Source organism: Macaca fascicularis, chromosome 3, assembly GCF_037993035.2.
Source record: "Macaca fascicularis isolate 582-1 chromosome 3, T2T-MFA8v1.1".
Lineage (NCBI taxonomy): Eukaryota > Metazoa > Chordata > Mammalia > Primates > Cercopithecidae > Macaca > Macaca fascicularis.
The window spans coordinates 60,391,576-60,418,166 of record NC_088377.1 but is presented as its reverse complement, the minus strand read 5'-3'; the positions used below and the strand labels follow the sequence as shown (position 1 = coordinate 60,418,166).

Genomic DNA, 26,591 nt, shown 5'->3' with positions numbered 1-26,591 from the left:
CCTGTCTTTACTAAAAATACAAAAACCAGTCGGGGGTGGTGGCGCACACCTCTAATCCCAGCTACTTGGGAGGCTGAGGCAGGAGAATTGCTTGAACCCGGGAAGCAGAGGTTGCAGTGAGCTGACATTGTGCCATTGCACTCTAGCCTGGGCAACAGAGGGAGACTCTATCTGGAAAAAAATATGTATATAAAACATTACACAAAGAAAATCTGTCTCTTTAATTGACTTCTTCAAACCTGCTCCCATCTGTTATTTTGTTCCTGTTTCTGTTATCCTTACCCATGAGTCATTGGGTAGGAGGGTAGTTTTACCCATGAGTCATTGGGTAGGAGGGTAGTTTAACATGCTCTGCCTTCTCTGTCCTTGAAAATAAATGCACATATTCTCCATACTGTTGACCACAGGAAATTAAAAACAATACATGTGAAGATAGAGTCCAGAATTCAGGTGCCTTTTTTTTCTTTTCTTTTTCTTTTTCTTTTTTTTTTTTTTTGAGACAGAGTCTTACTCTGTCACCCAGGCTGGAGTGCAGTGGCGCAATCTTGGCTCACTGCAACCTCTGCCTCCTGGGTTCAAGTAATTCTCGTGCCTCAGCCTGCCTTGTAGCTGGGGTTACAAGTATACAATACCATGCCCAACTAATGGTTCCTTTTTCTTTTTCTTTTTCTTTTTTTTTTTTTTTTTGGTATTTTTTAGTAAAGACGCCATTTCACCATGTTGGCCAGGCTAGTCTCAAACTCCTGACATCTTATCTACCTGCCTCGGCCTCTGAAAGTGCTAGGATTACAGGCATGAGCCACCGCGCCTGGCTTTAGGTGCCTTTTTGTACTGAGAGCCTGGGTTTAGCACACACGTCCACCATTTTTCTTGATCGGGTTTGGCCCACATACAGCCAACGAGCTAACTGTGGTTTCCCTTATCCACCAGGGTGAGCCCTTCCTGGAATGTTTAGCAAGAGTTTTTCTCTCCTCAGCAACTTGTTGGTGTAGTCACCTCTCATTGTGGATTTTTAATCAATCTGATCTAAACATGGAAAAGCAAATTTTACTTTCCACAGATGGGGAGGCTGTAGTGAAAACCAGAGAAGGTTCTCACCAAATGTGTGCAGCTCGGAAGAAAAAGGCTGCGGTCCTCATGTCCCTTTATTCATTTGGTGTCTTGGGGCTGTTGATGTTACAAGTCAGCTTCATTGCGTAATGTGATTGTGAGACTGCATATTTGCTTTGTGTGCATATTTTCAACTAGGTTAGTTTATGAAATTAGTAATATTTCACCTGAAAGATTGAGAAATCAAAAACATTGCAGCTATAAAACTGGCATTTGGCCGGGCATGGTGGCCCACGCCTGTAATCCCAGCACTTTGGGAGGCTGAGGCGGGTGGATCACCTGAGGTTAGGAGTTGGAGACCTACCTGGCCAACATGGTGAAAGCCCGTCTCTACTAAAAATACAAAAATTAGCCAGGCATGGTGGCACGTGCCTGTAATCCTGGCTACTCCGGAGCCTGAGGCAGGAGAATTGCTTAAACTCAAGAGGTGAAGGTTGCATGAGTCGAGATTGTGCCACTCTACTCCACCCTGGGCGATACAGTGAGACTCTGTATCAAAAAAAGAAAAAAAAAAAAAAAGCCAAAAAACTGTCATTTTGCTAGAGTCAACCTGTATAATTTTAACGAAACAGACCAGTATTTCTGTTCTCAATTTTCAGAGTTTGGCAGGAAGATCAGTATTCAAACACCGCAGCAAGTCACACAGTGTTAGTCCTTGTCACTCAGAAAGCCTCTCTCCAGCGCCAAGGCCTGATTGAGCCCGCGTCTCTTCTCTTACAGGCATGACAGCAAGCGCGGTGGCGGCTTTGATCCTCATGACGTCCTCCATCATGTCGGTCGTGGGGTCCCTGTACCTGGCCTACATTCTGTACTTTGTGCTGACGGAGTTCTGCATCATCTGCGTCGTCACGTACATGCTGAACTTCCTTCTTCTCAGTATCAACTACAAACGACTAGTTTACTTGAACGAGGCCTGGAAGTGGCAGCTGCAGCCCAAGCAGGACTGATGCCCGACGGACTCTGCCCTGACAGTCTCAAGCCCGTTTTCCATTCAGTTTATTTTGCAGCAGGTTTTTATTATTATTATTATTCACAACAGATACTTTCCCTAAGAATCTCAAACTGATTTTTAAAAATCCTGTAAATTAGAAGGGGCCCTCGCTAATTTCTGTGTCAATCTTCATTTTAAATATGGATACAAAAAGGATACGCCGAGCCAATCAAAGACAAGCTTTAACTTTACTTTGAAGATGTTTCTGAAATGATAAAATGTAGCCCTAGCCCCCTGCCCTCAATTGTAAAGTCAGCAACCATTGCTAGTAATTCTTTAATGTGCATAAATTCAATTTCAGGTATAACAAATGTGATCATAACATGAAAATATTCTAGAATAGATACTGTATTAAATATTGCCATGTTTACAATATGTAGTATGTTTTTAGCCAATGGATTTAAACATGTAGATTCAACTAGAATCCGTTTATGTGATATTTGTAAAGATAGAAATATTAGATCCATTTCTGCAGAACTTACCGTACAGTTTAGTTGGAGTGTAGCACTGAAGAACTGTCAGTTCAGCATTGACTGAGGAGATAGTGAAAATAGCCTATACACAGCATCTTGTGGAAAGTACTGGCCGCTGTTGTTGCAGCAAATAATAGGGTGAAAAAAATAATAATAGGGTGGTTGGTTCCCTTTCATCTCCCTCTTCTGAAAGGAAGAAATTGAATTGGAACGTTCAAGTCCAGATTGTGTCCAGTCATAAAACTGGACCAATTGTTAACCTTACAGAATGAGTCATGTGGCCAGACCTTCAAGTTCAAGGCCTTCAGGACACTAAGGATGCGAAAATCGTTTTTTTTTTTTTTCTTTGAGACGGAGTCTCGCTGTCACCCAGGCTGGAGCCCAGTGGTGCCATCTTGGCTCACTGCAAGCTCCGCCTCCCGGGTTCACGCCACTCTCCTGCCTCAGCCTCCCAAGTAGTTGCAACTACACGTGCCCACCACCGCGCCCGGCTATTTTTTTTTGTATTTTTAGTAGAGATGGGGTTTCACCAGGGTATCAATCTCCTGACCTCGTGATCTGCCTGCCTCGGCCTGCTGGGATTACAGGTGTGAGCCACCACACCCGACCAAAAATGGGTATTTTTTCTTTGGAGAAAAGCTGGAAATATAAGCCTGGCATTATTAGGTAAAGATTCTTCCACCAGTTGAATTTTCATGCAGATATTTTTCCTTAACGTTGGTACCAGTCAACCAAACAGTATTATGATGGAAAAGACCAGTCTAAGCCCCGTCGCTCCAGCGTGGGAGCCAGTGTTCTTGCTCACTGTTTCTGCACTAACCACTCGGATGTGTAATTTAGTTGTTTTGCAGTCAAATACTGGATTTGTAACCTTCAGGGCTGACATGCTGCGCAGTTTGCTTCATGGGAGAATAGGAACAGGTAGACACATCTCAAGGCTAAATCTGGTCGTGTCGCCACTGCTCTCATAATGACACACATGCAGTAAGAAGAATTTTGGAAGGGGATTCAAGTAAACCCAAATGAAATTGTGACAGGACGTTTGTATGGTTAACATCTGATATCAGAATGTTAAAAGTGCCTTCTGTCTTAAATCTCAAACCAAATATTTTGTGTGTTGACCTTGGGCAGAAGTGTCCTGCCCTCCCGTCTTCACCGTCAGGTAGAAAACCCGCACTCTGCAGAAGGGTCCTGTGTGATCATTTCACTCCTCCGGTTGGGAAGCAGCAGTAATGTTTTTGCTTCCAATCTGATTAATCATTTTATGTTAAAAACAGTCAATGAGACCAGTACCTCTTGAGTGCTTTATTTGCCTTCTCTTTGAAGGGAGGGGACAGGCTCTGCTCTGTAAATTCAAATGTGTAGGGTCAGCAACAATTCTGTAGCTTCCACTGACTCAGAATTGATGCAACGTAGGTCTTCTGGCCCGAGGCAGGTATCAAGCCTGAATTGTAATGAACTTTTCACCAGTTTCAACCAGTTTCTTAAAAGATAGCTTAACTCAAGATTTCATCAAGACTTGTGTTTTCCCATGAATGTGAATCTTTCAATGGCTGTTGGAGTATGGATGTACTATTCTTGTATTCTGAAGTAGTTAAAGAACTCTAGAAAGCACTGATTGGCCATCTGGTACCTATGGAGAAAGAAGTCCTCACGTTTGAGGGCTGTACAGCGAGGCCGTCTTATAGCAGCACGTCCAGCTCTACCAAGGCAGTCCTCTGGTTCTTTTCTCTAAGCTACAGTGGAAATGGCCTAATGGTTAAAACTGTGGTACACATAACACCGGTTGTGCTAAACAAGTTCCTCATGTCCCAGGATCCAATGGTTTTTCATCCTATTTTGTATCAATCAGCAGAGTATAGTTAAAGCTTGTCTTGATGTTGCATTCTTGCAAATGTCTTCAACTCTTACCTGAGAAAACATGGGAAAATGGTCAGCCAGACCCTTTCAGTTTTTCCTTTGCTTTTCTAAACCTCGGTGAAACCACTGTTTCAGTTGTATAAATTTTTTTTTGCCACATTCTTATGGCCCAGTCAGATTAATACCCTTTTATCTCACTGAGAGAGGAACACGTACTGCCTGTCATAACAGCATTGTAATGCCAGTGTCTCAGTAAGTAACAGAACCCTGGTGGTGTTTATTGGGTGTTTTTTGCCCTGGAGAATTCAGATTCCCTTCTATACCTTCTATTCTGCCCAGAAGAGGGGGGAATCACCAGTGTTATAAAATTAGAAGATTGTTTTGCCTGTTTTAGACTGAATATTTGAACACTGCAGCATTACTAGCCACAAGTGTTAAAGGACAGATGAGGGGAAACTTTTGTTTTTAGCAGTAACTCCATGCTTCATCTTTTTAAAGTAATTTGTTCCAAATGAAGCCATTTATTGACTTGATGCTCACAAATATCATTTGAAGAAATAAGACGAATTGGGGTTAGATGATAAATTCTAGGGAATCTGGGTGATTTGGAGGATTTCATTTGGTTTTGCATTACAGCTAGTTGCTCTCAGTAAAAGTAAATTTCTGGTGAAATAACTCAGGGTTAACTGGCTGTGTGCCCAGAATCACTGTTCCTTTATACATGTGTCCTCTCCTTAAATTCATTATTTTCAAATGATGTTCAAAGCATTGACTATTTTCATTCAAAGAGACTACATTCAAAGAGGACCAAGACTACAGTGAAATTAAAACTATTTGCTGGCCGGGCATGGTGGCTCATACCTATAATCCCAGCACTTTGGGAGGCCGAGGCAGGTGGATCACCTGAGGTCAGAAGTTCGAGACCAACCTGATCAACACAGTGGAACCCTGTCTCTACTAAAAACACAAAAATTAGCTGGGCATGGTGGCAGGCATCTGTAATGCCAGCTACTCCGGAGGCTGAGGCAGGAGAATTGCTTGAACCCGGTAGGTGGAGGTTGCAGTGAGTTCCCAATTGCACCATTGCACTCCAGCCTGGGCAACAAGTGAAACACTGTTTCAAAACAACAACAACAACAACAAACTATTTGTTGACTTTTGTTTTTCATTTAGTTTTTGAAAAGACTATTGGCAAAAGTACAGAGTTACCTTCAGCAGTTTCTTCGTAACTTAGATTGGTACCAAGAGTGACAGGAGATCTTGTCTTGAAAATCAGTATTAGATGCCAACAAGGAGACCCTCTGTGACTTCTGGTAACCTATTTGGGGAGACGAGCTAATGACCTATGATACAGTTTCTGTCTTCATGTCTTTTCCTCCAACACACAAGCATTGGTGAAACATTTCAGACACCTCAGGCAGCACTTACGGTTTCTAATTGTGACAACTACCCTTCCATCAAACAAAAAAGGCAAGGGTGGGAGCCCCAGCTACTTGGCTAAACATTTTTTTACTACAAATTCACCTAGAAAAGGTGAAATGTTTTGTTATAAAACTGTATTAGGCATGACCTAAGTATTAGGTGTATGATCTGTCTAGAATGTTCCATGAGAAAGATTTCTTACTAGTGCTTTAAGCTCCAGAGTAAACATTCATTTAAAATGGAGTTCAGTGGGCAGGTTTCCCCTTTAATCTAGATAGAAATACTCTTTATCAGAGATTTAAGGCACCGTTTCGCTAACTGATAAATAAAACCAAATGTAAATATGTAAGAATGTTTATTTGTTGCACATAACTTTTTTGGTATAAAATAAATGTAGAAGTTACCTGTGGAAGTTGTGCTCCTATTATTCTTAAACTGCAGGGTTGCATTCCAACAAAGAAGCTGAAACGAGGTCTTTTTAGACTCGGTAGGAGCCTTATATTCTTGAAGTCAATACTGTAACCTCATTTCTAAGGTATATAGGGTTGATTCTTTTTCTCTTAAATCATACGTAACTTGCAGAAGATTCAGAGTCCTCAGACCTCTAGATCTTGGAATTCCTGTGGGTTTATGATATATGTGATTGTCAAGAATTAATGATAAAATGTGTCACTGCCTACTGTTCTGTGAACACTCAGAATGTATTAATGAGCTGTTTTTCCATAGTTTTACTTTAGCTTACCTTGAATACTCCATGTATAATCCTCTAAAAAGGTAGCATCGGCAAGAAAGATGAATCCGTTGGAAATACAGCTGAGATATCCTTCAAGGACTAGAACAAGTGTGCTCTGTGCTGGAACTTAAGACCTGTGGAAAGGGACACTGCCCCCACAAGGCGCAATGGCTCATGCCTGTAATCCCAGCACTTGGGGAGGGTGAGGCAAGCGGATCACCTGAGGTCAGGAGTTCCAGACCAGCCTGACCAACATGGCAAAACCCCGTCTCTACTAAAAATGTAAAAAAAAAAATTAGCTGGGTGTGATGGCAGGTGCCTGTAGTTCCAACTACTTGGGAGGCTGAGGAAGGAGAATTGCTTGAACCCCGGAGGTGGAGGTTGTAGTGAGCCGAGATTGCACCACTGCACTCCAGCCTGGGTGATGGAGCAAGACTGTCTCAAGAAAACAAAACAAAACAAAAAAGACTCTATCAGTTCATTGTATTCCAACTGACTGGACACCAAAAGGAATATTTTTCCAAAGCATATACTTCAAATCAGAACTGATGCACCATCCTTGCCTTACTGGAGCCCGTGAAGAGAGGGAGGAGAGATTCCTTAAGGAAAGACTGTGCTCTGGGAGGGGGTAGGTGGCGTCATTTCGGGGTGTAAAGCCATAGAATGCTGATTTGTAGGCAGAGTTGTTTAAGGAGGTCTTGTCACACTCAGTGGCATCCATTATGATAAAGCCAATGGGCGTTTACACTCATCTGCCCATTTCTGTCAAGACCCTATGGCTGAGGTCAGAACGATGTCTGGGGAGAACCAGTTACCTCTAACCTTCCAGTTCAGACACTGCCAGCTTAACTATGTGGAAACTGGCTCACAGACCCTGCTAAGTGCTGCAGCATGACAGCGTTTCTATGAATTTGTTGGTACATGTGGGACTTTAGCTCGTCTGAGGAGTCGAACAGCAGCTGTGAAAGTCTTCTACTCACTCCCTGTTGAGGCTGGCCCGGTTTGCTACACAAACACGGCGGCCCTAGGACCATGGGGCTATTTCTGCAGATGCCCTCTGGAACCAGCTGCTCTGAACATGGTGGGGGTGTTGGAGCAGCAGTTTCTCCAAAGTCCACACATAGTTAAGGCTCTGAAAACAGCGCGACGCACAGAAATGATTTCAGATGCTTTTCAGTAGCCACTTTCATGCCAACTCTTTATTTCCATACTAGAAAATCTTTTATTTCCACCTTGTGTTCCCTGCTAGCACAGATGACCATAAAACCCAGGCCAGAAACGTTCTAGTCTGCCGTGAACAGTCCGAGAGGCACTTTTCTGCTGCTGTGGAAGTCGCCCTGACTCGGGGAGGAAGGGACACAGGTGGTGTCAGTCTTGCTCAAGTAAATGGGCTGCTTTCCAAACACTGTGACTTGGCTTCTGAGTGGGGATACCTGGTTTCATTGGCAATCTTCCAGTATCTCTCTCGCAAAAGGAACGCTGCACCTTTTGGTTGTCTCTGCCTAGTGAAGACCCCCTTTTTATTCCCCAGCACTCTCAGCGGTGCTAAAAAAAAAAAAAAAAAAAAGACACAAAGCGATTCAGATGACTTCTGATGGGTCAAGTTAGAACCACACTGGACCACAGTGAACACCAGAGGCGGATCCTGGGATTCAAGGCAAGAGAATGTAAGGGTCAGAACTGGCAGAATTGTAAAGTTAGATAAAAATAAAGATCCACTTGATGGTGACCAAAATATCTGTCCTCGCAGGGGGCTATAGTGACTGCAGGACTCACTGATGCTGGGGTAAAGACAGCCAGGGAATGATGTAACCCAGAATAAAAAAGGAGGTTTTAAAAAAAACCTTAATGAGCAACTGCTTTATTTGTAAACGTAATTTGATATTCGCTTTACATTACTTTTCCACCTCTATCCGCTGGTACAGTCTTAAGGCTGAACTACACTATAAGTAAAAATACGTCTTTGGGCCAGTTGCAGTGGTTCATACCTGTCATCCCAGCACTTTGGGAAGCTGAGGTGGGCGGACTGCTTGAGCCCAGGAGTTCAAGACCAGCCTGGGTAACACATCAAGACCCCGTCTCTACAAAAAATACAAAAATTAGCAAGCCTGGTGGCACACATCTGTGTTCCCAGCCACTTGGGAGGCTGAGGTGGGAGGACTGCTTGAGCCCCAGAGGTCGAAGCTGCAGTGAGCTGTGTTTACACCACTGCATTCCAGCCTGGGTGACAGAGCGAGACCCTGTCATGAATGAATGAATGAATGAATGAATGAATGAATGAATGAATAATGAAATTAAACTAAACCAGGCTGGTTTAGTTTCAAAAATAAATAAATAAAATAATAAATAAATAAATAAATAATTCAGAGCTGGGGTTGGGCACAGTGGCTTATACCTGTAATCTCAGCAGGAGTTCAAGACCAGCCTGACCAACATGGTGAAACCTCACCCCTACTAAAAATACAAAATTTGATAGGTGTGGTGGCGCACGCCTGTAATCCCAGCTATTTGAGAGGCTGAGGCAGGAGAACTGCTTGAACCTGGGAGGCGGAGGCAGCACTGAGCCAAGATCATACCACTGAACTCCAACCTGGGTGACAAGAGTGAAACTCTGTCTCAAAGATAAAAGAATTCAGAGTTGGTTACCTTTTCAAAGAGGATGAGCAAGCGAGCATATCCACGAGCCATTGCCTCCTACTTGACTATAGTTTGCAGAAGTGGCATTCTGTAAGCACGATAAATTTAAGGGAGAAAACAGAACAGCACAGTCCACTGTGGGTGGCTATTCCCTGTGTGTCAATGGGAGTTCCAGGAGCTGTGACAAACGAGTGTGAGCTGGCTGGAGAGGGTACGAGGGGCTGGGTGGGGTTCAGCAATCCACATGAAAAAAAAAACAAAAAAACCACAAGACAAAGCAACATAACTTTGTTGAGGAGGGCAAAAAAATGAAATGGATAAAAAAATGAGAAAAGGCCAGGCATGGTGGCTCACGCCTGTAATCCCAGGATTTTGGGAGGCTGAAGCAGGCAGATCACTTGAGGTGAGGAGTTCGAAACCAGCCTGGCCAACATGGCGAAACCCCGCCTCTACAAAAATACAAAATTAGCTGGGCACAGTGGTGGGCGCCTGTAATCCCAGCTACTTGGGAGGCTGAGGCAAAAGAACTGCTTGAGCCCAGGAGGTGAAGGTTGCAGTGAGCTGAGATCATGCCATTGCACTCCAGCCTGGGTGACAGAGTGAGACTCCATCTCAAAAAAAGCAAAACAAAAGGACAAAGTGAGTGATTAAACATGGCTCTAAGATCTCACCCATGCCCTGAGTAGGTATTATTTAGCGCATGCTGTGTTAGATATTGCAGAGTACATGGGAAGCAACAATAAATAGGACTCCTTCTCTCTCCTGATCCCACAGTCTGATCAAAGATCAAGCCAAAGAAATAATGACAGTGCCAGGTGAGAACGCTGGCAGAGCCAGGTTCGGGCTGCAACTGACTAAAACTAAAAAATTAAAACACACCAAATTATCTTGTTTGGTCGTCTCTTAGAAATGGGTGAATTCCTTTTTGAGATTAAGACTTACTGTTTCCCAGATTTGACCTATTATCTTAGTAAACAAAACAGGGACTAAAAGAGGCAGGAGTTAATACACAGAAATACAAGGTACAATCCCTCTGCCCTGAAAGCACTTAACCCAGCTGGAGAAAGAAGGCAAATACATGCAAATTTTCACAACAAAACATCTGAGTGACAGTTAGATATAGTGATCATCTACCTCAAAGAAAGACACAGCTCATTGCTGAAAGGGGGGCTGAATCGTGTGGACGCTGAAAGACTACAGAATTTCGAGGAGATCAAACAACTGCAATGACCACCCCCGTGCAGGTGACAACTTCTATATTTCTCTCTCAATTTGACTCTGGGGCTGCAGATCCATCTTTCCAATCAGCTCAGTAAGTATTTATTGCATTAAAGACCTTCTGGAGTGAAAACATGAAGAAGCCACGACTCCTGCAGCCATGTGTTGGGGGAAGCAGAACAATTACCCACTCTCCCTGAGCCTCAGTTTCCTCGTCTGTGAAATAGGAACGATAACAGTACTTACTATCTTATGAGAGGATGAAGAGGGATGAAAATCTTCCCAGAGGCCACCGCTACCATTTATTGCTTGTTTTCCATGTGGAAGTACATTGAATCCTCAGATTTCACTGACACTGAGATAGTAATTAACTTGTCCACAGTTGCAAAGCTAGTAAATGGCAGAAAAGCTCCTGTTCTTGGCCATCTGCTTCTAGTGTACATGTGATAACGGACGGAAAGCGTCATAATGCAATCTGTCCCACAATAATTTCTCCATAAATGGCAGTCATTGTTAGGGCAGCTCTAGTCAAGTTCTACTTCTTGTAATCCCCCAAACATTTACTATAGACTCAAGAAGGGAGACTCCACAGAGATGACGCTTGCACTCGACCCTGATGACTTTTCAACTCAAAAGGGGATGTGAGGGGCCGGGCGCGGTGGCTCATGCCTGTAATCCCAGAACTTTGGGAGGCCGAGGCGGGTGGATCATGTGGTCAGGAGATCGAGACCATCCTGGCTAACACGGTGAAACTCTGTCTCAACTAAAAATACAAAAAATCAGCCGGGCATCGTGGCGGGCGCCTGTAGTCCCAGCTACTCGGGAGGCTGAGGCAGGAGAATGGCATGAACCTGGGAGGTGGAGCTTGCAGTGAGCCAAGATCTCGCCACTGCACTCCAGCCTGGAAGACAGCGAGACTCCATCTCAAAAAAAAAAAAAAAAAGGGGGGGGGGGATGGGAGGGACAGGGACAGATAGCCAGGGCAGGAACAACACAAGGACATGCCCATAGGAAAGAAACCTCCCAGAGTTTTAGGAAACAGCTAGAGAGGGGTGGGACACGGGGTGAAAGAACCATCTGGGAAAAGATCAAAAAGGCTCTGACTTATCAAGATGCTGGGTGTGATTTGGTCAATACAGGAGAGCAACCAAGGAAGAGGGGCATGCTCTGGCTGGTGCTGCCAGCGATTCTGGAAGACCCACAAAAAATGGAGGTAGACAGTGAGAAACACACTGTAACACCCCTGGGTGAGCGAGAATGTAAGAATGAGGTTATAAAGTTGGCCAGCAGCAATAGGCATGCCAGTAAGCGTCTAAAGATGTGAAATTCTTCCTGTCACCCTCAAGTAAAGTTAACAGGACCTGCGTACATTGTGTGCGGGGAGGAGGAGTGAAGGAACAGATAGAGTCAAGGTTAGGGTGTTTACAAAAAAATATATTATTTCAAATGAAATTTGAGTTTGTAGTACCTTTATAACTCTGAAGAGGCTTCTGTCAAAAAGTGTGTCTAGTTTGAGGTCTAATTTGGTCTAGAACTAAAAGAAAAAAACTAGCACTAGCTTTATTTGCAAGGAGTTACATGAAACCATGGAGTGGATATTATGCTCCAGAGACCAACTGTGGACCGAGTGAACCAGGACAGAACACCATAAAGCGCCTCCATTTAAGGGGCCAGAAGCCAGACGCGGTGGCTCACATCTGTAATCCCAACACTTTGGGAGGCTAAAGTAGGAGGATCAGTTGAGGCTACGAGTTCAAAAACAGCCTGGACAACAAACTGAGACTCTGTCTCTACAAAAAATAAAAATAAAACAATTAGCCAAGCATGGTGGCACATACCTGTAGTCCTCCCAGCCACTCGGGAGGCTGAGGCAGGATTGCTTGAGCCCAGGAGTCTGAGGCTGCAGTGAGCTATGATCACACCACTGCACTCCAGCCTGGGCGACACAGAGAGAAAAATAGGTTGACAGTGTCAATGTAGAAGTCACTGGATTTGCTAACCAAGAAGTCATTGGTGGCCTGTGCAGTGCAGTGGAATGACAGTGGAAATTTCAGCAGAATGACAACTGGTCTCGGGGGACTGAGGAATGATTGTGGAGCAAACAGCCTCTTGATAACACAGAAGTAAAAAAGCAACTGCTGCCTGAGGAGGGAGGGTCCGGAGGGAGACTGGAGAATGGCCACCAGCTGGGAAGACAAACACGTGGAGAGGCTGAAACTCCAGGAGGGAAACGGAAAGACTCTCAGAAACTGCTGCCCAAACCTCCAGCAAGACCGAGACAGTTCCATCATGACCACGGTGAGGGGAAAACAGCAGTCAGTCAGAAATGACTGGAAGGGAGATGAGTTCATTCCGGGTAGTTTTCTCAGTTCCCATCTGAGAGGTCTCCACGTGAAGAGGGAGAAGAGGGATTGCAAGGACTAAAAGCTGCAGGGGATCTGTAACGAGACGACCAGAAGTAAGATCAGCAACGACATTCACAACCGCTCCCTGAAGAACCCCAACTCAAGGTCAAACCACCAAGCAAGTTCCCTGTCCTACATCCAAGGAGCTGAGCACTGCTGTGGTCACAGCAGGCCCCCATACACTGCACACTCCAGTCTGGGGTATTGGGGCAGTTAAGAGGGTCAGGCTACAAACATTCCCCACTGGCTTCAGAACCAAGCCTTTTTTTTTCTTTTCTTTTTTGTTGAAACAGAGTCTTGCTCTGTCGCCCAGGCTGGAATGCAGTGGTGTGATCTTGGCTCACTACAACCTCCGCCTCCGAGGTTCAAGGGATTCTCCTGCCTCATCCTCCTGAGTAGCTGTGATTAGAGAAGCGCACCACCACGCCCAGCTAATTTTTTTTTTTTTTCAGTAGAGACAGGGTTTCACCATGTTGGTCAGGATAGTCTCTATCTCCTGACCTTGTGATCTGCCACCATGGCCTCCCAAAGTGTTGGGATTATAGGCATGAGCCACTGCGCCTGGCCTAACCAAGCCTCTTTCATTGTGTCTACTTTCTCCCCTTGCTTCTCAACTCCCCACACCCTAGCTCTTGCCCAAGTGATCACCAAAACTGTTCTTGCTTCAAGGGCCTGGTGTCCTCCACACATAGTGGCTGCTCCTCGGTCCCACTCCATCTTGTTGGTGACATGTGACACTGTTGATCATTCCCTCCTTGAAACTGCCTGCCCTCAGGGCTTCCATGACACCTTCTTTCTCAATTCTTTTCTGATCCTTCCAATTCTCCCTTCTTCATCTCCTTCTGGATTTTCTCTTCTCCCACAAGGCTCTGGCATGCTCATGGTGCTGACTTTCATCCTCTGACCCTCCTACTGATGTCTTCACCCAGGCCTCACAATCTCAGCTACCACTACAGGCTGTAACCAAGAAGTCCATGCTTTCTGGAGACAGAGAGAGGAGAAGGACCAGAGAGTAGCAGACCAGAGGCGGGGATGGGCAGTGGGGTGGGAGAGGTGGGGGGAAGTTTGCATGGTTAATGGGTATGAAAAAATAGAAAGAATGAATAAGATCTAGTATTTGATAGCCCAACAGGGTGACTATGGTCAACAATAATTTAATTATACATTTAAAAACCACTACAAGAGTATAAATGGATGTTTATCAGAAAAGGATAAATGCTTGAGGTGATGGCTACCCCATTTACCCTACTGTGATTATTGCACGTTGTATGCCTATTGAAATATCCCATATACCGGCTGGGCGCAGCGGCTCACACCTGTAATCCCAGCACTTTGGGAGGCTGAGGCGGGAGACTCACGAGGTCAGGAGTTCAAGACCAGCCTGGCCAACATAGTGAAAACCCATCTCTACTAAAAATACAAAAAATTAGCTGGGCGCGGTGGCCAGCACCTGTAATCCTAGCTATTCGGGAGGCTGAGGCAGGAGAGTCGTTTGAACTTGGAAGGCAGAGGTTGCAGTGAGCCAAGATCATGCCATTGCATCCAGCCTGGGTGAGAGTTAGAATCCGTCTCAAAAAAAAAAAAAAAAGAAAAAAAAAGATACTCCTCCCCTCCTCACCATTTCTACAGCCCACTCCAACCTCTTGGTTAGAGGACAATGACCTTCATTTTCAGTGGGCTGCCACCTTTTCAATCTGTCTACACTCATACAAATAAAGTCTCTTTTACAAGATAGAAACATGGTCATCTCATTATCCTGCTTGTAATCCTCCCACTGTCCTCACAGGTTGTGGTCTGAACTTGAATTTCCTTAGTTCAGCCCCCAGAACCCTCTGAAATCTGGTCATTGTCAGTCTCTACAGTTTTGTATGGCCCTACTTTGCACTCACATCCCAACTGACCCCAACTGCAAACACCTTACAGAAAAGCACGAGGCTACTTCCTGACCTCAGGCCTTACTTGGCACATGGTGTTTGCTGACACTTCGGTGTCTCTCCACCGTGCCCCTACCATAGCACTTCCGCTGTGTTCATCTTTGTGTCCCCAACAACCGAGACAAAGCTACCATGAGGTAAACGTAATCTGAAGCATATGTAAGAGAAAGAGCTAGGGAAGCCCCGACTTGCAGAAGTTCATGGGAGAGAAGGGGAAAACTCTGGGGAGATACGGGGCAGGACTCCATGCTCTGAAAGCAGCCAGGGTACCAGGACTCCAGACACTAGGGAACCCGACAACTCATCCATCGACTCTGAGCTTTGCTGGTCCCAGAGGAACACATTCCAAATATGGTGTCCACTCCCAAGAATAATCTGTGCCCAGAAGAGTCCCTTTTAGGGATGCAAAGTTATTTACTACCCTACCAAAGCTGGGTCTTGAAGGCAAGTCCTCTTGCTCCATTCCTGGCAGACCTAATCCCAACCCTAAGACAGAGTGTATACCTTAGGGAGGAGATGTCAGCATGAGAGCTGGGGCTACAAGCCAGGCTGCAGTTCTTTGAGAAACAGATGCCTGAAGAAAAAACTAAAATGATTAAAGAGTCAAATGCTTCAGAGGAAGTAACATGCTGTAGAAAAAAATGACACAGAGGCGGGCACGGGGGCTCACGCCTGTAATCCCAGCACTTAGGGAGGCCAAGGCGGGTGGATTTCCTGAGGTCAAGAGTTCAGGACTAGCCTGGCCAACATGGTGAAACCTCGTCTCTACTAAAAAATACAAAAATTAGCCAGGCATGGTGGCAGGCGCCTGTAATCCCAGCTACTCAGGAGGCTGAGACAGGAAAATCGGTTGAACCTGGGAGGCAGAGGTTGCAGTGAGCTGATATCATGCCATTGCACTCCAGCCTAGGTGATAAGAGTGAAACTCCGTCTCAAAAAAAAAGAAAGAAAGAAAAAATGACACAGAACATCGTATCACAGTGACTTGCAGTTGAGTCCCAACACTATTGTTTTGCTGAATAAGGTTATAAAGTCAACCAAAACATGATTCTTACCCTACCCACAAGATCTCTGGTAGTGGAGGTATTTAAGCAAGTTAATAGAGCCCCAGCTTGCACTAATAGAATCAGACTCATTAAGGGCTGTTATCTTGAATCTCCTCTCCCTGAGAGAATAGCAGAGAAAAATTCTGTTGAGGATATTCAAACACCAGGATTAAAGATGCTTCAGCAGTTCCTGTTGTAAGTGTAATGTCTTAAACTGCAACAGCTAGCACACGATGGTCCAGGTCTTCATGGCTTTGGTCAAGCAGCCCCCTGGGTCATGGGACACTGAGGCTGTTTGAATTGCAAGGGCTGCCAAGTTCCTAGAGGAGGAGCCAGGCCCAGCCGCAGTGAAGAAGCCTGCCGCTCCCTCTACTGGCTGTTGGACAACACCACCTGTAGCGTTTGCTCTTGCCAGAGTCACAAAACTAAGCAATTAACGAAACGGTTGAGGTTAAAAGGTTTAGAAAGCCTTTTAAAAAGATTTTTTAAAATCCTCAATTTTAGGATCACTAGTGGAAAAAAGGGAGTTAAAATTAATTGATTTTAGTTAATTAATCCTTTAATATTAAAATCTGTTTTAAATTTATATAGATTATGGACAATCATGAATCGGCTTGCAAGATAATGCCTATTTGTAGGTTTTTTTTGAACAGTATTTGTCCATATTTATAGTGGAAAAGATGTTTGGCTTAGGAAGCAATACATCAGCCCACACAAAGAGCTGAAAAGAGGCCTTAAAAATCAACTGTTAGCACTGCTGCTACAGGAGAAGATTGAGAAAGCCCACAAAAGCCTTTCTATCCCCACAGATTACAATGAAAAATTTCCAGTCAGCTGGGTGCGGTGACTCAAGCCTGTAATCCCAGTACTTTGGGAGGCTGAGGCGGAGGATAATCTGAGGTCACGAGTTTGAGATCAGCCTGGTCAACATGGCAAAACCCCATCTCTATTAAAAATACAAAAATTAGCCGGGTGTGGTGGCATGTGCCTGTAATCCCAGCTACTCAGGAGGCTCAGGTGGGAGAACTGCTTGAACTCGGGAGGCACAGGTTGCAGTGAGCCAGGACTGTGCCACTGCACTGCAGTCTAGGCAACAGAGCGAGACCCCATCTCAAAAAAAAAAAAAAAAAAAATCTCCAGACAAAATATACAAAAATACACCTGAGGACTCTGAAAAGCAAAAAAAGCAGGTGGTCTGGGAGGGAAACAAAACCCAAGAACCATCTGGAGTGGAGGATGGATGTGAGTTTCTTGGGGCTTTTTCCCTCTTTTGTCTCAGGGCCTCAATCCTGGTGCAGCTGTGGTGGCCCCACAGACAGCTCCAGCTCCAGGAGAAATCCAATCTTTCCGGCCAGGAGACAGAAAGGCTGGAGACCCAGGAGGAGCTCACAACTCAAGGGCAGCCCCACAGGCGGGGACCAGCAGCAGGAAGGGAGCCCTTGCTGTCCAGACTGCCTAAGAGTCCTTTTGTCTTTTCTACTTTCCCTGCTCTGCTCCAAGGATAGCTCTAGTAACAACTACACACAGGCAGGCAGGTAAACTTTTGAGAGAAGCTTGGAACCTGTGGATAGAGAACCAAAAAAGGGGTCTCATGTGGGCCAGAGAGTAGGATTGAGGGAGTCCCAGAGAGGAGAGCTAGAGAAGGGGACTCCAAATTTGAATTTCAATCAACACAAATCCTAGGTTCATCTGAGCTACGTGCAGAACAGCACCAAAACAGCAAGCATGGAACAGACCCAGCACAGCAAAGACCCCCAGTGAGAAAGGAGCGAGTTACACCACCAGTCCAGCCCCATATGCAAACACCCAGAGTGGGTTTCAAAACAAAATGACACTGAAATCCTTGCCCCAGAAGGCAAGACCGACTTGAAGTCTGAAGCTAATTGGGTTAACAGCCTCCTAAAACACAAACCAGAGGCTTTTAACAGGACCCAGAGTCCAAACAATATACAACTCAAATGCCCAGGATACAATCTACAATTACCCAGACGAGGAAAATACGACTCATTCTACAAGGAAAAGATAATCAACAGGTGCCAAGCCCATGATACCCCAGACATTAAAGTTATCAAGAATTTAGCTACTATAACAACTGGGGGTAAAAGTAGACATTCCTGAAATGAATGAAATAATACAAGTTCTCAGGAAAGAACAGAAGGTGTAAAAAATAACCAAACGGAAACTTTAGAACTGAAAAATACCTGAAATGAAAAATTCACTGGTAGGCTTGATAATGGAAGATGCCAGAATAATCTGTGCATATACAGACAGATCAACAGAAATTATCCCATTAGACTTTGAAGCTGCAGTGAGCCTGACAGCGCCACCGCACTTCAGCTTGGGCAACAGAGTGAAACTCTGTCTCTGTTAACAAGAGACAAGAGGCCGGGAGCGGTGGCTCACGCCTGTAATCCCAACACTTTGGGTGGCCGAGGTAGGCAGATCATGAGGTCAGCAGATCAAGACCATCCTGGCTAACACAGTGAAACCCCATCTCTACTGAAAAAAAAAAAAATAGCTGGGCCTGGTGGTGGGCACCTAGAGTCCCAGGTACTTGGGAGGCTGAGGTAGGAGAATGGCGTGAACTCAGGAGGCAGAGCTTACAATGAGCCGAGATCATGCCATGGCACTCCAGCCTAGGTGACAGCGAGACTCTGTCTCAAAAAAAAAAAAAAAAAAAAAAAGAGAGAGAGAGACAGGAAAAAAAAAGAGAAATTAATTATTCCATTTGAACTACAAATTGTTTTAGAAAGAAACAGAGCCTCAGAGACCTGTACAGCAGCATCAGAGGTCTACCAGTTGTGTTTCTGTAGTTCAAGAAAAAGAGGATAAAGAGATTGAGATTGGGAGAGAAAAAATATTTCAAGAATAGTTGAAAACTTCATAAATTTAGTAAGACACATAAATTTGCATAATCAAGGAGCTCAGTAAAGATAAACTGTGGCAAAAAAACTGAAATATATCATTATCAAATTATTGAGGACCAAAGACGTGAATAATCTTTTTTAAAATTTAATTTTATTAAAAAAAATTTTTTAGGCTAATGAAGTGAAGCAGTGGGAGTAGAGACGGGATTTTAAAAATCTTAAAAGCAGCCACAGGAAAAGGACACATTAGGGTTAGAGTGATAGCAGATTTTTTAAAAGTTTTTAAAAAATTAATTATTTTTTAAAAAAGAGATGGGGTCTCACTATGCTGCCCAGGCTGGTCTCAAACTCCTGGCCTCAAGTGATCCTCCTGCCTTGGCCTCCCAAAGTGCTGGGATGACAGGCATGATCCACTGCACCTAGCCTGATCATAGATTTCTAATCAGAAACTGCGACAGCCAGAAGTCACTGAAATGACATCTTTAAAGTTCTGAAAGAAAAGTCCAATCAACCCAGTGAAATTATCCTTCAGGAATGAAAGAAAATAATAACATTCTCAGCTAAATGAAATAAGGGAATTTGTAGCCAGCAGACCTATTCTCAGAAAAGTGCCAAAGGAAATGCTTCCGGGTGAAGTAAATGATAAAAAAGACACAGGGAACTTCAGGAATAGAGAGTAAAAAACAACGATGACATTGGGTAGACATAAAAGACTATTTCTGTTCTCTTAAGTTCTTTAAAATATGTAAGAATACAGAAAGTAAACGTTAAAACACTACTAATAGGCCAGGCGCGGTGGCTCACACCTGTAATCCCAGCACTTTGGGAGGCCGAGGCGGGCTGATCACGAGATCAGGAGATGGAGACCATCCTGGCTAACACAGTGAAACCCCATCTCTACTAAAAGATACAAAAAATTAGCCGGGCGTGGTGGCAGACGCCTGTAGTCCCAGCTACTCCGGGAGGCTGAGGCAGGAGAATGGCGTGAACCCGGGAGGTGGAGCTTGCAGTGAACCGAGATCGCACCACTGCACTCCAGTCTGGGTGATAGAGCAAGGCTCCGTCTCAAAAAAAAAAAAAAAAAAAAAAAATTTGTGCAGAACCGGCCGGGCGTGGTGGCTCACGCCTGTAATCCCAGCACTTCGGGAGGCCAAGGCAAGCGGATCACAAGGTCATTAGATCGAGACCACAGTGAAACACTGTCTCTACTAAAAATACAAAAAATTAGCCAGGCGCGGTGGCAGTTGCCTGTTGTCCCAGCTAATCGGGAGGCTGAGGCAGAATGGCGTGAACCCGGGAGGCGGAGGTTGCAGTGAGCAGAGATCGCGCCACTGCACTCCAGCCTGGGTGACAGAGCAAGACTCCGTCTCAAAAACAAAAACAAACAAAAATCTCAATGTCATTTTTCTCATAAATAGGAAAATCCGTTCTAAAATTCATATGAAATCCGAGGAGACCCCAAATAGCTAAAACAATTTTGAAAAAGAATAAAGTCTGAGTAGTCAAACTTCCCGATTTCAAAACTTCTTGTAAAGTTATAGCAATCAAAATAATGTAGTATTAGCAGAGAAACAGATATACAGACCAATAGAGTAGGGAACCCAGAAAGAAAACACTTGCATATATGGTCAAATGATTTTGACAAGGAGACCAAGACCCATTCAAGAAAGAAGAAATCATCTTTTCAGCAAATGGTACCAGAAAAACTGGATATCCACAGGTAAAGGAAGAAGGTGGATCCTTACCTTATACTACATACAAAAATGAACTGAAAATGGATCAATATTTGCAGTGACAAATATGCTAATTACCTTAACTTGACCATTAAACGTTATATACATATCAAAACACGACTTTATACACCAGAAATATGCACAAATTATTATCTCAATTAATATTTTTTTTGAGACAAGTCTCGCTCTGTTGCCCAGACTGCAGTGCAGTGGCAAGATCTCAGCTCACTACAACCTCCGCCTCCCAGGTTCAAGCGATTCTCCTGCCTCAGCCTCCCAAGTAGCTGGGATTATAGGCATGTGCCACCACGCCCGGCTAATTTTATATTTTTCGTAGAGATAGGGCTTCTCCATGTTGGCCAGGATGGTCTTGAACTCCCTACCTCAGGTAATCTGCCCACCTCCACCTCCCAAAGTGCTGGGATTACAGGCATGAGCCACTGCGCCAACCTAAAATTTTTTAATTTAAAAAAATTTTTAAAAATTTTACACAAAGGATCAAAGACTTAAACATAAGACTAAAACTATAAAGCTCTTAGAAGAAAGCATAAGGAAAAAGCTTCATGACACTGAATTTTTTTTTTTTTTTTTTGAGACAGTCTCATTCAGTTGCCTAGGCTGGAGTGCAGTGTCACAATCTTGGTTCACTGCAACCTCCGCCTCCCAGGTTCAAGCAATTCTCCTGCCTCAGTCTCCCGAGTAGCTGGAACTACAGGCATGTGCTACCACACCTGGCTAATTTTTTTTTTTTTTTTTTTTTTTGAGATGGAGTCCCGCTCTGTCTCCCAGGCTGTAGTGCAGTGGTGCGATCTCAGCTCACTGCGAGCTCCGCCTCCCGGGTTCACGCCATTCTCCTGCCTCAGCCTCCCAAGCAGTTGGGACGCCAGGGGCCCACCACCGTGCCTGGCTAATTTTTTATTTTATTTTATTTTATTTTATTTATTTATTTTTTTTTTGAGACGGAGTCTCGCTCTGTCGCCCAGGCTGGAGTGCAGTGGCCAGATCTCAGCTCACTGCAAGCTCTGCCTCCCGGGTTCACGCCATTCTCCTGCCTCAGCCTCCCGAGTAGCTGGGACTACAGGTGCCCGCCACCTCGCTCGGCTAGTTTTTTTGTATTTTTTAGTAGAGACGGGGTTTCACTGTGTTAGCCAGGATGGTCTCGATCTCCTGACCTCGTGATCCACCTGTCTCGGCCTCTCAAAGTGCTGGGATCACAGGTGTGAGCCACCGTGCCCGGCCTAATTTTTCTATTTTTAGTAGAAACGGGGTTCCTCCATGTTGGCCATGCTGGTCTGGACCTCAGGTGATCCGCGCTTCAGCCTCCCAAAGTGCTGGGATTATGGGCGTGAGCCACTGTGCCAGGGCATGACATTGAATTTGATAATGATTTCTTGGATCTCTGATACCAAATGCACAGGTAACAAAAGAAAAGAGACAAACTGGACTTCATTTAAAAACTTTGTGCATCACAGGACTCACCAACAGAGTAAAAAGACAACCCACAGAATGGGAGAAAATATTTGCAAATCATATATCTACCAAAGGATTAATATCCAGAATATATATAAAATTCCTAAAACCGAACAAAAAAACCTCATTCGAATATGGGAAAAGGATGAGGTGTGGTGGCTCACACCTGTAACCCCTTTGGAAAGCTGAGGCAGGCAACCCAGGAGTTTGAGGCCACCCAGGTAACACAAAGAAACCCTGACTCTACAAAAAATACAAAAATTAAGTGGGCATGGTGGTGGCACGCCTGTAATCCCAGCTACTTGGGAGGCTCACCTGCATCTGGGAAGGTCGAGGCTGCAGTGAGCCAAGATAGCACTACTGCACTTCAACCTAGGCATCAGACTGGGACCCTGTCTCACCAAAAAAAAAAAAAAAAAAAAAAGAGAGAAAATGACTGGGATAGATATTCTTCAAAGAAGACATACAAATAGCTAATAAGCACATAAAACCATGCTTGGCATCACTTATCATTACAGAAATGCAAAATAAAACCAGAATGAGAGACTGCTTCACATTTCATAGATGCTAGAGGGAGGGAGGGAAGAAGGAAGGAAATAAATTGGCAGGGATGTGGAGAAGTTGCAACTCTGGTGCACTGCTGATAGGAATGTAAAATGCTGTAGCCAATAGAAAAAAATAGTATGGTGGTTCCTCAAAAAAGTTAAAAACAAAACTACCATATGATGTATCAATTTCACTTCTGAGTACCCAAAGAACTGAAAGCAGGGTCTCAGAGAGATATTTGAACCCCCCATGCTCATAACAGCATTATTCACAATAGCCAAAAGATGGAAGCAAGTGTATGTCAATGGATGTTAGAAAAACAAACTGTGGGCCAGGCGCGGTGGCTCACACCTGTAATCCCAGCACTTTGGGAGGCCAAGGTGGATGGATCAATTGAGGTCAGGAGTTCCAAAACCAGCCTGACTATCATGGTGAAACCCCATCTCTACTAAAAAACACAAAAAAATCAGCCGGGCTTGGTGGTGGTTACCTGTAATCCTAGCTACTCAGGAGGCTGAGGCAGGAGAATCACTTGAACCCGGGATGGGGAGACTGCAGTGAGCTGAAATGGCGCCATTGCACTCCAGCCTGGGCAGCAGAGTGAGACTCCATCTCAAAAAAAAAAAAAATAAAGAAAGAAAGAAAAATGTGATTTACATAAAAAATGGAATATTATTCACTTTTACAAAGAAAAAAAATTTCTCATACATCTTTTTTTTCTTTTTCTTTTTTTTTTTTTTTTGAGACGAAGTCTTGCTCTTGTACCCCAGGCGGGAATGGCACCATCTTGGCTCACTGCAACCTCCACTTCCCAGGTTCAAGCGATTCTCCTGCCTCAGCCTCCTGAGTAGCTGGGATTACAGGTGCCCGCCACCACAGTCAGCTAATTTTTTTTGTATTTTTAGTACAGACCGGGTTTCACTATGTTGGACAGGCTGGTCTCGAACTCCTGACCTCAGGTGATCCATCCACCTCAGCCTCCCAAAGTGCTGGGATTACAGGCGTGAGCCACCGTGCCTGGCCCTTTTTTTTTTTGAGACGGAGTTTTGCTCTTGTTGCCCAGGCTGGAGTGCAATGGCACGATCCCAGCTCACTGCAACCTCTGCCTCCTGGGTTCAAGCAATTCTCCTGCCCCAGCCTCCCGAGTAGCTGGGATTACAAGCATGCGCTACCACACCTGGCTAATTTTGCAGGCTGGTCTCGAACTCCTGACCTCAGGTGATCCACCCACCTCAGCCTCTCAAAGTGCTGGGATTACAGGTGTGACCCACTGCGCCCGGGCAAAGACATTATGCTAAGTGATAAATACTGTATGATTCCATTTACATGCAATACTTAGAGTAGTCAAATTCATGAAGACAGAAAATAAATTGGTGGTTGCCAGGGGCTAGGAGGAAGGGAGAACGGGGAATTTATTGATTACTGGGCACAGAGTTTCAGTTTTGCAAGATAAAATGTTCTGTGGATAGATGGCAGTGATTGTACAATGTGAATGTACTTAATGCCACTGAATTGCACACTTCAATTGTTAAAATGATTTTAAAAATTAAACATTCAGGTATGATTTTAAAAAAAACACTGTATGGTTCCACTTGTATGAGGGAGTCAAACTCATAGAAACAAAAAGCAGAATGGTGGCTGCCAGGGACAGGAGGAGGAGCAAGTGCGGAATTGTTTAAGGGATACAGAATTTCAGTTTTGCAAACTGAAAAGGTCTGCATATTGGTTGCAACAATTGAACGGTACACTTAGAAATGGTTAAAATGGTAATTTTTTTGAGACAGAGTCTTGCTCTATCACCCAGGCTGGAGTGCAGTAGCGCGATCTTGGCTCACTGCAACCTCCCAGCTTTGAGCAATTCTCCTCCCTCAATCTCCCAAGTAGCTGGGATTAGAGGTACCCGCCACCACGCTTGGCTAATTTTTTATTTTCAGTAGAGAAGAGGTTTCATCATGTTGGTCAGCCTGGTCTTGAACTCCTGGCCTCAAGTGATCCGCCCGCCTCAGCCTCCCAAAGCACTGGGATTATAGCTATGAGCCACCGCACCTGGCCTAAAATGGTAGATTTTGTTAAGTGTATTTATTTATATATTTTTTGAGATGGAGTTTCACTGTTGTTGCCCAGGCTGGAGTGCAATAGCGCGATCTCAGCTCACTGCAACCTCTGCCTTTCAGGTTTAAGCGATTCTCCTCCCAGTTTCCCAAGTAGCTGGGATTACAGGCATGTGCCACCACACCCAGCTAATTTTGTATTTCTAGTAGAGACGGGGTTTCTCCATGTTAGTCAGGCTGGTCTTGAACTCCCAACCTCAGATGACCCAGTTGCTTCGGGCTCCCAAAGTGCTGGGATTACAGGCATGAGCCACCGCACCCAGCCATGTTATGTGTATTTTACTACAGTTTTTAAAAACATGAATACAGAATACAGAAGATACACATGGAAGATTTGCGCACACACACACGGAATTTGTTTTGTCTTCAGAGTTCTCTTGAGGAAGGAGTGGGAGAAGTGCATTTAGTTTGCTGATGGTACCACCTGTGTGCCTGCTGTAACACCAAATGGTTCCTCCAAAAGAAAATTACTGATTATCCTAAGTGAAATGACAAAAGCTTTTGAAATTTATCAGTTCTGGAACTGAATCTAAAAAACTTGGGCTAGTTTTCTTCTCCTATAAACTACTGATACATGACATTTTCCATTTTAATAGGTTGAACTCATTCCAAACCAAGAAAAGGAACTGGACACTACAAGAACTCACAGAATACGATCAAGCCACTTTTGCCTCAAGCAAACACAAACATCAAAGAACTTCATTGATCAACTTTATAAAAAATACTTTAACTTGTAAACCCTACTTTTCATCCAATTTGGTCTGAATTCTGGGAGTGGGGGTGATGCAATAGGTCATACAAACTGGGACTCCAAGAAAAGATTTTTAAAACCCCATTAAGTTTTGTTCCTTACTCTAGAAGGGTCCCTATGTCTAACTTTCAGTTGTTTCATCTACAATACTATCATCCTCCTTTAAATTCAAACCCAGCTGAGTATCAATACATGGTTGCTATGAATGTAGCAACTATCATTTCACCATGTGTCACTCTCTTCCTACTTAAGAGATTTACTTACTTGGTCAACTTATGGCTTTTCATTGCTGTGAGAAATTCTCTGACAGTCTCAGGACTCTGGTGTCTGCATGGTGATTTTGATATGTATTTTAACGTCTGGGAAAAAAAAAAGAAAAAAGCCAAGCATAAGACAAAGAACCCTGAATGAGAAAAAGGAAACGCAATGGCTATAATTAAAATTCTAAAATTTTGTTTTAAAAATCCTGTACAGGCCAGGCGTGGTGGCTCACACCTGTAATCCCAGCACTTTGAGAGGCCAAGGTTGCCGGATCACCTGAGGTCAGGGGTTCGAGACCAGCCTGGCCAACATGGTGAAACGCCATCTCTACTAAAAAACAAAGAAAAAGCTGGGTATAGTGGAAAAAAAGCTGGGTGTGATGGTGCATGCCTGTAATACCGGATACTACAGAGGCCCAGGCAGGAGAATCACTCGAACCCAGGAGGCAGAGGTTGCAATGAGCCGAGATCACACCACAGCACTCCAGCCTGGGTGACAGAATGAGACTCTGTCTCAAAAAAAAAAAAAAAAAAAAATCCCGTATAAAACAAACAAAGAGGCGTTCAGGAGAACCAAGCTTCACGCGATATGAATTCCTGAAAGAGAAAATCAGTAGCTAGAACAGGAAGAATAAGTAATGAAATTTTAGAAGAAAACTCTTCTGATCTTAAAAAAAAAAAACTCAATCTGACAATTATGTTATATTTCGGACAATTTTTTTAAAGAGGGGGATCCCAAAGAATAAAATAAATTGCCATAAGTCTACATGGATATATACTAATGAATAAATAAATGAGTAAGAAGAGACAACTTTTTCTCATGGAAGAATTCTAACTCATATGAGCTGGGTACAGTGGTGCACACCTGTAATCCCAGCACTATGGGAGGCCAAGGCAGGAAGATCACTTGAGCCCAGGAGTTTGAGACCAGACTGAAGTAACACAACAAAATCTTGTCTCTTAAAAACATATATATATAATTCTAACTAATAAGCATAGAGGAATGAGAACATTTTTAAAATCA

At 44.1% G+C, this 26,591-nt stretch overlaps 1 protein-coding gene across 36 annotated transcripts in view; it reads right to left on the bottom strand.

Annotated features, from left to right (window-relative positions):
• Positions 1 to 26,591, bottom strand: part of LOC135970120 (beta-glucuronidase-like) — a 74,013-nt gene that overhangs the window by 27,622 nt on the left and 19,800 nt on the right. For 9 of the 36 annotated variants that reach the window (XR_010585574.1, XR_010585584.1, XR_012432341.1 and 6 more), the window contains 5 exons: positions 25,572 to 25,666; positions 12,283 to 12,882; positions 8,578 to 8,670; positions 6,599 to 8,234; positions 2,364 to 4,485 (listed from right to left, as the gene is read on the bottom strand). The gene's annotated coding sequence lies outside the window, so the exon portion shown is untranslated. The other 27 variants (XR_010585588.1, XR_010585573.1, XR_012432346.1 and 24 more) reach the window with 18 other exon arrangements.